Below are 14,078 nucleotides of genomic sequence, written 5' to 3'. Positions count from 1 at the left end.
CACCCTACCCTCCAGCGCTTGGATTCTTTACATGCTTTCACAGAGTGAAGAGCACATGTTTCATGATTTCATGTGGCAGAGTTTTATGCTATAGGAGCTTTCCTGTGTGCATTTGACAGGTGAATCAACATGGAGACATATTGTGACCCTTCTCAGGAGCCGAGGAATGCGAGTTTCCTTGTTTCCACCTTCCACTAGGAAGACGGAGTTTTGCATTTGGCAGCTGGGTGTTAGTGACCAAACTCACCCAGCCCGTCAGGCACTCAAGGACCCTCCTCTGAGCTACAGCAGCCACCCTAACCCCTGAGTTCCTTCAATGTGTCCCCCTCTGGGGTCCAGCCCGGATCACCAGATACTCAGAGAAATCCCAGATTCTCTCTGCCCAAAGCAATGGTATATCCCAGGTTACTAGTTTTACTGTGGACCACTGCTACTGTATCTCACACAGCACTTGAGTATAGTTATCAAACAAGCAGAAATTTATTTAACAACCGATAGAGATTTAAACAAACATGAGTGATGGAAACCAACTGTTACCAACTAAACAAAATCAGAAAATGCAACCTACACTTTTTAAAAGTTACCTTTCCTATCTAAGTAGAGTCTCACCTCCCACTTCAGTCAATTTCACTGATTGCTAGTCCCTAGGAGCCACGGCCCTGCCTTTCATGAAGCACCACTGGTCATTAGGAATCTCCTAGATGAATGGATCCAGAGTGTTTTTCTCCACCCTGTTATGAACTGAATCAGTCTTTTTGTCTTTATATTCACAGAAAGGACGATCTCCTCATTCTCATATTGTCCTTGTCACTTCCACAGGGTTTCAATGTTTATAATTTGTCTTTGATGGTTTTCCATTGGCTTTTCTGGGTTGGTGCAGAGGCTGACAATGGAGCAATACATCACATAACTGGCTAGCAAGGGAGTGCCAATTCCCTCCCACTGGAATGGGCCATCCCCACCAAGACCTATGATTGGGGTGACTCACTTTCACAACAATACCATATGGGCATAATTTTCCATGTACTTACATTACCCCTTAACTATGACTTGGACACACCTCTCGCAGTGAGTAGGAGTATCAATAATTTACAAGCTTTCAGTAGAGATCTCACTGCTATGCTTCCTGGATAGCTATCATAAAAGCAGTGTATTAGGTGTGGGGAGTTTGTCAGGTCTGACACAGGAGTTGCTTGTGAAGAACAGTGACCCCTTTGCCAATTGGCACCAATGAGCTTTTGTCACAGATGCACTGAGCTATACAGTCACCTCCTGATAGAACAGAAAGGCCAGCACAAAAAACAGAGAGAGGAACAATAAGATACTAAAATGACAATGGCTGGAACTCTCCATTTCTCTCAGTCTTTGCATTCATGGGCACTAAGAGCTGTAGCTACAGTTGAGGAACCAGGTGAGCAGACAGCTGGCTCAGCCCTCCATACCAGTAACTTTCTCACACATAGGGAGATGGGTCAAAATTGGAATTGATGTTAAGGCTGTGTCTACACTTCAAACACTGGAAATATTCTTCTGACAACCCAACACTGTCTACACTGGGGCTCAGGTCACATTAACGACTTCTCTCAGTGGAGAGGACTTTTCACACCCCTGAGAGATGTGGCTCTGCCAACAGAGCTTTTCTACATCGACCAGCCTTTAGCTGGCTTATTGACCTGAAAGGCAATGGATTTCAGTCTTTTTCTTTATATTGATGGTTGATGAGTGCAGCTGGCCTACCTGCTGGACACATCCTGTGACAGATGTCAGGCCTTTCCTTTGCAAATTAGAGAAGTGGGGAAGACAGTGACCCTTACAGTCTAAGTGGGTAAAAACTTATACAACATATCTCCTCAAGTAGCTTTCCTTTGAATAGAAATTGACTTTGAAACTAAGCAAAATGAATTCTATTTGAAAACACAAAATATTAAAATCGATACTGGGCCAATATTCTCTTATACACACTTTCTCACACACATTCTCCCACCCCAACCTTTGGAGTGAGGTTTTCCACCAGAACTCCTTACACTACAGGGGATAAATTAAATCAAATTAACTTTTCAAGATTAGCCACCATTTCCTGTACGACTAACAAAACAAAACAAAAAAAGACAACTTTCAGTTTTCCAAAATACTTCAGATTATCACACATTTAGTCTCTTCTTCTTTAACTAATAACTTCACCAATAATCTCATTTTAATAGATGATAAAAACATATTCAAAGATCACAAATTCTGGTCACATATGTTAGTTTTCTTTTAATGCCCATTGCCAACAACTGAACCTTGGCTCAAGCTGTGGTTTGTCCCAACCACTTCTGTGAGTTCAGATACCTCAGGATCTTCTACAGTATGTGTTGGTGGAAGGGATCTCCTATGTGGGAATCTTTGCATCATGAGGAAAAATCTCTCTCATGTCACACTTTAAATCTTTCAAAGTGAGAGAAGATAGAGGAGAAGTGATGTAAATGCATAAAACGCAAGAGAGAACTGTCTGGTCTGCACTAAAGACATTTATCGGTTAACTATATTACTCAGATGTGTGAAAAATCCACACCACTGAGCAATGTAGTTACACAGCCCTAACCCCCTGTGTAGATAGCGATACATCAGCAGCAGAACTTCTCCTGCCAAAAGAGCCACTGCCGCTTGCGAGGGTTGGACTAATCAAGTCCGATAGGAGAAATCTCTCCCATTGGCTGAAAGCGTCTGTAATAGCAGCGCTACAGCAGCGCAGCTGCACCAACATCAGCTTTATTGTGTAGCCATAGCATCAGACACAAAACCATAGAACCAGAACTCAACATGCGAGTATCCGGAAGTCTGAAATTGGAGCCTGATACATTCATTGCCTCATTGGTTACCATCATTTCTACAGCCTTGAAGTCCTTGTTACCCAATCAAGCAGCCAGTTTGGGATCCACGGGGAAGGAATGTCCTTTGAAGCACTCTCTCTTTGGATCCAAATGGTGAAGGATGATTGTTCTCAATGTAACCTGGCATCCTTTGGAACTGTAATCAGTGACACTGAACTAGGAAATGGAGTTGTACAAACAATTTTCCTTGGGTCATTGGTCACCATAGCTTCCTTTACTGGAGTGGAAACCAAGAACTGGGTGTGGACTCTTTCAGCCCCAGCTCTTTCCAAATCCTTGGCCTTGGGTAGGGTAAATTTACACTTCTCCGAAGTAGAATCCTTTACAAAACCACTCCAAATCTCAGCAGTGTTAGTGAGGCTTACCAAAACATGGAGGCTTACCAAAACATGCCCAGCTTTTCTTTAATTTGGTGGCACAGTTCCAGGCAAGGGACTGGATAAAGGGCTGGATCACAATCTTCATTAGTGACCAGAGCTGGAGTTTCTATTCAAAAATAGCTATTTTTCTGCAGCTATTAGATTTCCAAAACGGATTTGATTCGATATACATTTTTAGCACCTACAAAGGATAAATTCAACAAAACTCCACTTCTATTTCCTCAACATCTGCATCATGAAGGGCAGCATCTCCGATACAATAAGATTAGCTAGGAAAGATCTTCTGTAGGGCCTGGGTTACAAAGGCTTTGGAACCAAATACATGGGCATTGTGCCTAGTTCAAAAATCACTTAGCATGGAATTTTCTCCCCAGATCATCTGGGACAATATTGACTTAAACAATTGAACTACACTGTGATCATATGCACTTCCTTCAGTTAGTTGGGGTTTCGCTGTTGTTCACCATTTCTGGGTAGAGATTTTAAATCACTGCTGTTTCTTTGTTAGCCTGTCCAGTAAATTGGAGAGTCCTCTAATGCACACAGAACTGCACCTCAACCTTCTCCATGACATCATGCAGGGACGGGGAAAAAGCAAAGCTGAAGTGAGAAATGATGACTTTAGCAAATAGTCATTTGTCTTAAATTCTCCAATAAATCTGAGCTACATCCTATCAAACTGAACTAATATCCAACTGAGTGACCAAACAGCCTTCAGAAAAGATAGAAACCCACATCACAGAGAGCTAGAATACATGGCAATGAAAGTGTGAAGTGAAATTCCAGAGCAGGTTACATCTGATTATTCAGAATCAGGACAAGAGATTCTCCCATCACATTCTCCTCTGATCCATTCAAACATACTTCACTCAGCACTGTCTCAATAGCCAGTTATGTTATTTACAAAATTTTTAGTATCCGAGCATTGCCATAATGGGGGACAAAACCACTCACCTTGCCAGAAGTGGCTTTACCAATAGATGGAACCTGGGATTTAAACTCCCAATGATCACACTGTGTTTGGGATCCATTTGAATTCCCCTTCCAGGTCTTTGACACTTTCATCTCCAGTCAGAGCGACACTGAGATAAGATTAAAGAAGTTAAAGCATCATCTCCAAGCACAGACAGCTAAGAACTGTTCCTCACAGGACACTTTGAGAAGTGGATGGATAGAATGTGATGATGATAACCTCTGCATGGCTCAGACAAAAGGTAACAGTTCTGCAGTGATGGGGAAGAAGGGAATCTCTCATGCCTCCCCATCTCCTTCCAGTGTCACAGAGGCTGAAATTACACTTTTTTTTCCTGCCCCTGCTCCTCTTCATTTAACTATAATTTGAAAAATTCCCATTATATCTGCTCTTCAGCACAACCTAGAGCAATGTGAGAACAAGTGGCAATGATACAATCTGTATCACTGGTGACTAACAATAACTTTGAAATAGGAAGAATAGTATAAATGTGATGCTCCCTGGTTCCTGATAGGAAGGGCACACTCGAATTACTCATGGGATAATGGAGTTGATAGAAAGGACAAATGGGTCCACCTCAAAACAGGGCAAACTGCAAAAGGCAAAAATGGGCCCCTCATCTGGTCAAACTGAGGGATAACCATGCTGCAAACAGTTCAAACAGCTTTAAAAGTTACTATGTGGGAATCAGAAAAATTATTAGAGAAAAAAAAGTATTGATAGCCCTAGAGGTGTTTATGTTGTTGATCTCCCTTGCAGATTCTCTGATGACTAACATGGGCTAAGTGCCCACAGAAGGTTTTCCCGCACTCACTGCATTTATACGGTCTCCCACCGGTGTGGATTCTCTGATGCCTAATAAGGTCTGAGCTGGTAATAAAGGTTTTCCCACACTCACTGCATTCATAGGGCCTCTCCCCTGTGTGGATTCTCTGATGTTGAGAAAGGGCTGAGCTGTGAGTGAAGCATTTTCCACACTCACTGCATTCATAGGGCCTCTCCCCTGTGTGGATTCTCTGATGGGTAAGAAGGTTTGAGCTGCGATTGAAGGTTTTCCCACACTCACTGCATTCATAGGGCCTCTTCCCTATGTGGATTCTCTGATGCGTAATAAGGTGTGAACTGCGATTGAAGGTTTTCCCACACTCACTGCATTCATAGGGCCTCTCCCCTGTGTGGATTCTCTGATGGGTAAGAAGGTTTGACCTGACAGTGAAGTTTTTCCCACACTCACTGCATTCATAGGGCCTCTCCCCTGTGTGGATTCTCTGATGGGTAAGAAGGTTTGACCTGACAGTGAAGTTTTTCCCACACTCACTGCATTCATAAGGTCTCTCCCCTGTGTGGATTCTCTGATGTTGAGAAAGGGCTGAGCTGTCAGTGAAGCATTTTCCACACTCACTGCATGCATAGGGCCTCTCCCCTGTGTGGATTCTCTGATGTTGATAAAGGCCTGAGCAGCTATTGAAGCATTTACCACACTCACTGCATTCATAAGGCCTCTCCCCTGTGTGGATTCTCTGATGTTGAGAAAGGGATGAGCTGTCAGTGAAGCATTTTCCACACTCACTGCATTCATAGGGCCTCTCCCCTGTGTGGATTCTCTGATGGGCAAGAAGGTTTGAGCTCCTAGTGAAGTTTTTCCCACACTCACTGCATTCATAGGGCTTCTCCCCTGTGTGGATTTTCTGATGGGTAAGAAGGTTTGACCTGCTAGTGAAGTTTTTCCCACACTCACTGCATTCATAAGGCCTCTCCCCTGTGTGGATTCTCTGATGTTGAGAAAGGGCTGAGCTGTCAGTGAAGCATTTTCCACACTCACTGCATGCATAGGGCCTCTCCCCTGTGTGGATTCTCTGATGTTGATAAAGGCCTGAGCTGCTAGTGAAGCATTTACCACACTCACTGCATTCATAGGGCCTCTCCCCTGTGTGGATTCTCTGATGTTGATAAAGGCCTGAGCTGCTAGTGAAGCATTTACCACACTCACTGCATTCATAGGGCCTCTGCCCTGTGTGGATTCTCTGATGCGTAATAAGGTGTGAACTGCGACTGAAGGTTTTCCCACACTCACTGCATTCATAGGGCCTCTCCCCTGTGTGGATTCTCTGATGTCGAGAAAGGGATGAGCTGTCAGTGAAGCATTTTCCACACTCACTGCATTCATAGGGCCTCTGCCCTGTGTGGATTCTCTGATGCGTAATAAGGTGTGAACTGCGACTGAAGGTTTTCCCACACTCACTGCATTCATAGGGCCTTTCCCCTGTGTGAATTCTCTGATGTTGAGAAAGGGCTGAGCTGCTAGGGAAGCATTTTTCACACTCAGTGCATTCATAGGGCCTCTTCCCTGTGTGGATTCTGTGATGCTTTATAAGGATGGAGTAATCACATACGTTTTCCCCAAACTCACTGCATGTATTTTTTCTCTTTCTGCTGAGGATTTCCTTTTGTGTTATGGTTTCCTTGAGGTCCTTCTGAGTTTCCTGACAGGAAATACATTTACCCACTTTCTCCCCTGGCTGGTTTCCCTGCTCCCCTTCTGGTCTGTGCTGAATGTCATGGGATTTTTCCGGATTATGACTCCAGGACACATTCCTTTTCGATCTTTTCGATAATTCTCTGTGTTTATCCACTTGCTCAACATTTTCCTGCTGAGAATTCTCCTCCTCTTTCTCACATACCATTGTGTCACCTGCTGTGATAGAGACAGAAACCTCAAACAAGGATGGAAAGGGGAAGGCCAAACCAATACAAGTGCTGGAGAGAGGTCAAATAAAATCAGGAACTGAACTCCCCCAAGTTCTTCCCCAAACAGGAGAGAGGAGGGGATCAATTCAGGCTTCACATCCCATCCAAATTCACAGGGGGAAGGGAGGAAGCTACTGCCTGGTGTCTGCTAGGGTCTACAGGAAGCCATGAGCTATATTTACCCTAAGGATACGACCCCTGCTAGGGACAATATTGAACTGAGAGACCTTCCAAGGGCATTGTAGGGCATCCCAGATGTTTCCTTCAGGCACTTACAGATTCTGAGTTGGTTTAATATTTCCTCACCTGTGCAGGGAGCTCTCAGGATCTCTCTTTCCTCTGAACCCTGGAGGTCTGGGACCCATGGCTCTTCCCCTTGTTCCAGCTGGGAGATCACATCAGGTTGGGAAATTGGAAACCCTGCTCAGATTAAAGAAAACAAAGGAGGTCACTTGATTTCATAACTTTGTCATAAAAAACATTCTATTAATTTAACTTCAGTGCTTAGTGTGACGGGTGTGCCTGGGGCAGTCCACACTGAAAATGCCAGGGTCAGGGCAGGATGAAAAGGGAGAGCAGATGCTCCCAAAACTGGTGGTTAACACTGAAGTTAAACTCAACGACCAGTCACAAACTGTGCTTCTGATCCCACACACGGGTTATCGAGAAGCTGAAAAAAGAAATCACACGGCCCCTTTATTGCATTCCAGTTCTCCGACTCCCAATCAGCACCTAGGTCCAGTACAGTGAGAGGTTATTTAAAAACTCTGCTCATATACAAAATGTTTTTCTGACCCCAAAAGGTCAGCCACATTACAAGATCACTATAGGTTTGGATCTTACCCAAAGACCACACTGCCAGCCAATCCTTTAGCATGGAAAGACAAGACAGGACACGACACAAAAAAAGTTGTTAAATGGGAAAGCAGTGAGATGCATTCCAAAATCTATATATCAGGTTATTAGCAGTATTGTTGAGCTGCTGGCTTGAAAGTCCGTCTGGAACACATCCACAAGTTCGATGGGTCTTTCAGTCCTTTGTTCCAGGCTTCAATTTGTAGAGAAGTTGCTCCAGAGGTAGGAAGAGGGATTGAAGACAAAATGGAGATGATGCAGCTGCCCTTTATATTCCCTTTGCCATGTGGCTTGTACTTCCTGTGTCCCAAACACAAGCTTCACAGCACAGGGCATGGAAAAGCCTCGGAGGTCTCAGCACACAGACATACCCCTGCATGTCTTGCTGACTCAATAGGTTTATGCCCTTGATCAGGGATGGGCAAATTACGGCCCATGGGCCACATCCAGCAGACAGGACCGTCCTGCCCAGTGCCTGAGCTCCTGGCTGGGGAGGCTAGCCCCTCCCCCGCAGCCACACCACCGTGCGGGCAGCGCTCCTGCGGGGCGGGGCTGTGCGCTCCTGCAGGGCAGTGTGTCTGGCTCTGCGTGGTCCACGTGGCTGCCAGACACGCTGCTCTGAGCGGCATGGTAAGGAGGTGGGGGCGTTGGATAAGGGGCAGGGAGTCCCAGGGAGCAGTCAGGGGACAGTTGGATGGGGCGGAGGTTCTGGGGGGACGGGGGCTGGATAGGTGTGGGAGTCCCAAGGGTCTGTCAGTGGGCAGGGGGGTGGATAGAGGTCAGAGCAATCAAGGGACAGGTAGCAGCGGGGTTGGGTAGGGGGTGGGGTCCTGGATATGAACCCATATCCACACCCCCGCCCCATGACAGACCCCGGGACTCCTACGCCTATCCAACCCCCCAGTTCTCCATCCCCTGACCGCCAGCCCAACCGTCCCCTGCTCCCTGTCCTCTGACTGCCCCCCAGGGCTCTCTGCCCCTTATCCAACCCCCTGGCCCTGGCCCCCTTACCACAGCCACGCAGCCTGCTGCAGCTAGACACGGGGTCCCTCAGGAGCGCGCAGACCAGCCCCCTTACCATGCCACTCAGAACAGTAGGAGCTCGCAGCCCCACCGCTGCAGCACTGCCCAGGAGTGGTGGGCCAGAGCGCTGAGGGTGCGGCATGTTGAGGCTGCAGGGGGACAGCGGGGGCGAGGGGACAGCAGGGGAGAGGAGGGGAGGGGACGGGGGAGCCTCCCCGGCCGGGAGCTCAGGGGCTGGATGTGGCCTGCGGGCCGTAGTTTACCCACCCCTGACCTACCTGTTAGTTTGTAAAAAGAACAGGAGTACTTGTGGCACCTTAGAGACTAACAAATTTATTTGTGGTTTATCTTGCATTTCTTTTGTAAACAATTCTGACTTTTATGACTTGTTACCTGTAGTCACTTAAAATCTTTTTTTTTGGTAATTAACAATCTTGTTTTATTGTTTTATCCAACTAGTGTGTTTGGATTAAAGTGTGTTGGAAACTGCATTTGGGATGTAGCGGGGTGGACCCCCGCTCCTGCCCTGAAGGGTTAAAAACAGCCCTGGGAGGGGGCTGTGGCTGGAGAAAGCAGCTTTTAGGCTGGGCTGCTTGGGGGAAGTGGCTGCAGCTGGGGCCACGCCCCAAACAGACTCAGCTGCCCTATAAAGGCAGAGAAGCCAGGGGCAGATAGAATCTCTCTGTTTGTAGAGGGAGATGGGCCTGGCTGCAGAGAGCTAGACACAGGGTACCTGAGTGAAGCAGGGCTGGGGAAAGGCAGAGGAGCTGGGGAGCTCCAGCCTGGAAAGCCCCAGGCCGAGGCCTAACAGAAGGCAATAGGTACTGGGGGGGGTTGCAGAGGCAACCCAGTGGTAGGCCAAGGCAGCAGGTCCAAACCCTCCTTGCCAGTGATGAGTAGCTGATACTGCAGCCTGCCCTAGGGTGTGGGGCTAGATGATGACTGGCCTTATACTGAGCCGAGGTGGGAATAGAGAGGGTGGGAGTTCCCTGGGGAGGGGAGACCCTAAGACTGAGGGGTTACTGCCAGAGGGCAGCACCCCAGGTAAAAGGGGCACCAGGTACAGGGAGGGACATGGGGGGCCAGAGGACAGGCGGATCACCGGCCTGCAGAGGGTGCACCGGAGCTGGAATGAGCTAATTCCCAGAAGTCACCAGCAGGGGGTGCCGCAGGGGTGAGTCCACTCATCTACATGGGATAACAAGGCTGGTGCATGTCATTTTCCACAGATGAAATGACAGACGTCATATGAGCTTGCCTTGTTCAGTAGTGTGCTGGACAGGGAAAGATGCACATTTCTGGGGGAAGTCTGGGAACAGAGACTTTTCTGGGGTTTTCCTGTGCTGCACTGTAACTCATGAGTCACTAAGGGGGGAGGGATAGCTCAGTGGTTTGAGCATTGGCCTGCAAAACCCAGGGTTGTGAGTTCAATCCTTGAGGAGGCCACTTAGGGATCTGGGGCAAAAATTAGTCCTGCTAGTGAAGGCAAGGGGCTGGACTCGATGACCTTTCAAGGTCCCGTCCAGTTCTAGGAGATTGGTATATCTCCAATTATTACCTAACTAGCAGCACTAAATACTGTGTAGCTGGGAGCGAGTTACATGCTGGAGACTGTGTGTTAACTGCCCAGGAGCGGCTGCTCTCACAGTAAACCAGTGTAAAAGTCACCCCAGCTTGGGAAACTGAGGGGACACAGCTGTTCAACACTCCAGATTGCACTGTGGTTAATGTCACAGACACTCAATTTCAAAGAGGCTCCCAAAACACACAAAGTAAATCCATGTCCCAGAAATCCAAGACTCCAGAGAGAGGGCAAGTCTCCCTGCCACTGCTTCTTGCTGACAGAGAGGTCCAGAGACAATGAGAGAGTCCTGGGGAAGCTGGGAACAGGAAGCATGGGCTGGTGGGGTTCAGTGGAGAAAGGGAACAGGAAGGGCAGGGACAGTACTGAATGCAGGATCTCAGCAGTACTAGATGTCAGGATAGCACATAGTGCAGCCCATTGGAAAACATAATCCCAACTAGACATACAAAATGATGAGGTGTAAATTAGCTGTTTCCACTCAAGAGAGGGATCTTGGAGTCATGGATAGTTCTCTGAAAACATCCACTCGATGTGCAGCAGCAGCAAAAAGCGAATGGAATGTTGGGAATCATTAAGCAAGGGATAGAAAAGACAGAAAATATCATATTGCCTGTATACAAATCTATGGTACGCCCACATCTCGCATACGGCTGTGGGAGCTGGATTTTATAATGTACTGAGAGAATTTAATGTATGATTTGATTTCATCCTGTCAGCCACCCTGTTTGAATAGCAGAAAGGAATGACAGACCAGAACAATCCTTCTGACTGATTATGGTCACCTTTTGTTTTAGGATAAGTTACACTGTCTACTATGGTTTCCTCTATGTATTACAAATTAGGTACTCTAGTTAAATCTACATGTCTTTGTTTTAAGGTTTAGTAAATAAGAGACAGGATTCTCTATTGTGTCTATGTTAAGTAGATTAGAGAAACATTGAAGGCAAGGTTTCATTTGCAATGCCTTTTTGCTCGATATAAAACACTACTGTTTGTATTCTCAGTGGGTTTGTGTGAATGAGGATGTATGCATCAGGAAAAGAGAAGGTGTAAAGGCCATTGTTATAGCCAGAGTCAAGGAAGAAGGAGTCAAGAGACTTAAAGGACATCAAAGAATCATCAACGTGCATCCATAACGAAGGGCAGATTGATAACTCTGAGGTAAAGGCTGGCACCCCTGAGGACAATTGATTAAATCAGAACAAAGGACAGGCTGACCCTCTCAGAGGTGCACTGGAATGTTTACACCAGTTAAGAAGTAACCGATCACAAACTGATACAGCAAAATCCATAGACTTCAACAAAGGCAAAAACCCTATAAGAACCAGGGTGCTTGGCCATGGGACTTTGGGTTCATCTTGCCACACTCCCGGAGCATTGGATTGCGACCGACAAGAGCCCAGCCCCACACTCGTGCTCAGTGTAATTGGCCATTAGATTGACTCGAGCTACAACAGACTGGTAACTATGAACAGCTCTGGCAGAGAGAGAGAGAGAGAGAGAGAGAGAGAGATGCTAACTGTTGTATTCTCAATAAATACTGTGTATTTACCTTCCTCTATAAAGATCCCGTGTGCTTTGTAGGAGCATAACACTGCGTGCAGGTGTGGTCACCCCATCTCAAAGAAGTTTACTTGTGCAAACAGGAGATATTTGACACTGTGCAATACTGTTCCTGTGTTCTGCAGCAGGGGAGGGTCTGTGGCAGTGTGTGGGTCATTGGCATATTGGGGTGATGCAGAGACAGGACAGAGCAGAGGTGGCATTGTGGGGCTGGCGTGAACCTTAACTCTTCATTTCCCCTTCCAAGAACTGAGGGGACAGGAATCCTTACCCAGCGAAGTCACAGTCTTATAGTTCTCCTGCATGACGTCTCTGTAGAGGGCTCTCTGAGCAGAATCCAGCAGAGCCCACTCTTCCCTGGTGAAATACACAGCCACCTCCTCAAAGGTCACTGGTCCCTGAAAGAGCAAGGGTCCAACACTCAGTACCTGATGCCTCACTCACAGCCCCACTATTTGTGGGGGAGAGGAGCCAATCAAACGCAAGCTCTGGGTGGATCACAGTCAGAGTCCCACCTCCACCCCACTCAGAGCATCCTGGAAACACCAGGTTAAGGGGACGGCGAGAGCCCCTTTCTCTCCCAGCAGATCCATCACACGCCTACTAGCCACAGACCAATAGAGGAGATGGAGCCTCTAGCAGGGACCAGGAGAGCTCCTGGTAGGAAGCCCAACACCCTCCTCATTGTGAGGAGCTGGATATGAAGGGAGGGGAATCTCCCCTAAACCTCACTGATGGGTGCCCCCTTCATATCTCACAGCAGCCACTGGTTAGTCAGGTCAGGCTCCAGCACTGGGAGTCTGGTCAGTTTTCCTAGCCCCATGTAGGAGGGTTATTTTCTGTTTCACAAATTGGGGTATTTCCACCTCCTAATCTCATGGGTCTGTTCCTAGAATCTGGGCCAGTCATTAAACTCCCCCCAGCAGGAATGTCACAAGCTGTCCTCCTCCCTTCCCCACCTTGTGCATTTCCTGCCCGGCTCCAAACCAGACTGTGCAAATCTTGCCATCTCTGGTGTATTTGCTGTCCCTCTCCCTCCTGCAGGAACCCATCAGCTACCCCCTGATAATCCCTACCTGAACAGGCTCCTCTGCAGCCATTTCTCTCCCCTGTCCCACGGGAGGATGGGATGAGCTGGAGCGAAACATGGACGTCATTCTGCAGCCTGGGAGGGTGAGAACAGCAGTTGTGGGGGTTACAGAACAGGCTTTAGTTAATGTCACAGGACGATTCTCCAAGGTCCCTTCCCTGCAGACAGACATCCTAGATTCTGCCATGGTGGGAAAATGCTCAATCTCTTTATTACAGTGTGGAGCTGGCCCCTCCTGCCAGGCTAAGCCCACAGAGAGATTTTTAACCTTCCTTCTCCCTCCCCCAATCTCATAACTAAGTCTCTGAACACAAGGCTAGAAAAGAGCAGAACCCAATGAGTCATTGTGGGGGATTCCTCGACACTAACCCCAGGGCAGTCACACCCCAGCAGGGGAATATGGAGTCAAGAACCAGCTTTTCCTCTGTCTGATCCTTTTCTTGATCACTGGAAAGTGGTTCTGCCCAGGGATGCTGCAATACATGTGTCTGGGTGGACTAGAGAGCTGGAAATCTCTCCCCCCCACTCATTTCTCCCACTGCCCCTTTCAGTCTCTCCTTCCCCTGTCCTCTCTCCCTGTCCCTCTGGCTGGGACAGTCCCATTCCTGGGGGCTTTGCTCTCCCATGGCTGGATTTGCTCCTGGCAATTGCTAATAGGAGGAGAGGCTGTTTGTGCAGAGTCACTTTCTTGCCAGTCCCCAGCACTTTCCCTGAGGTCTTTGAGTTACCTGGAGTCTGTGGTAGAATTTGTATTAACAGGGCCCAGGGCTGCCCCAAGGGGCTAGGACCAGCTGCAGAAAGTCATCACCTGGGCTGGGCAGCTATTGAATAACTAGAGGGAAATGGGACTGTTTGATTGGATTTTATATTACAGTCCAATATATAAACATGGGCAGCAGGGAGCCCTGTGAGGAGCTGCTTTAAGAGGGCAAAGGGGGGGGGGAGGTGGCAGGTCCCTGGAGGAGGGAAGGGGGCAGCAGTGGGGGAT

The 14,078-nt window shown here is 47.6% G+C and overlaps 1 pseudogene; it reads right to left on the bottom strand.

Moving 5' to 3' along the window:
- The window catches only part of LOC120384959, a 106,414-nt pseudogene extending 94,010 nt beyond the window's left edge, over window positions 1-12,404 (bottom strand).
- Between the last annotated feature and the right edge of the window lie 1,674 nt (window positions 12,405-14,078).

The sequence above is a fragment of the Mauremys reevesii genome, linkage group 17 (assembly GCF_016161935.1).
Source record: "Mauremys reevesii isolate NIE-2019 linkage group 17, ASM1616193v1, whole genome shotgun sequence".
NCBI lineage: Eukaryota > Metazoa > Chordata > Testudines > Geoemydidae > Mauremys > Mauremys reevesii.
This window is presented reverse-complemented; position numbering and strand designations above follow the sequence as displayed.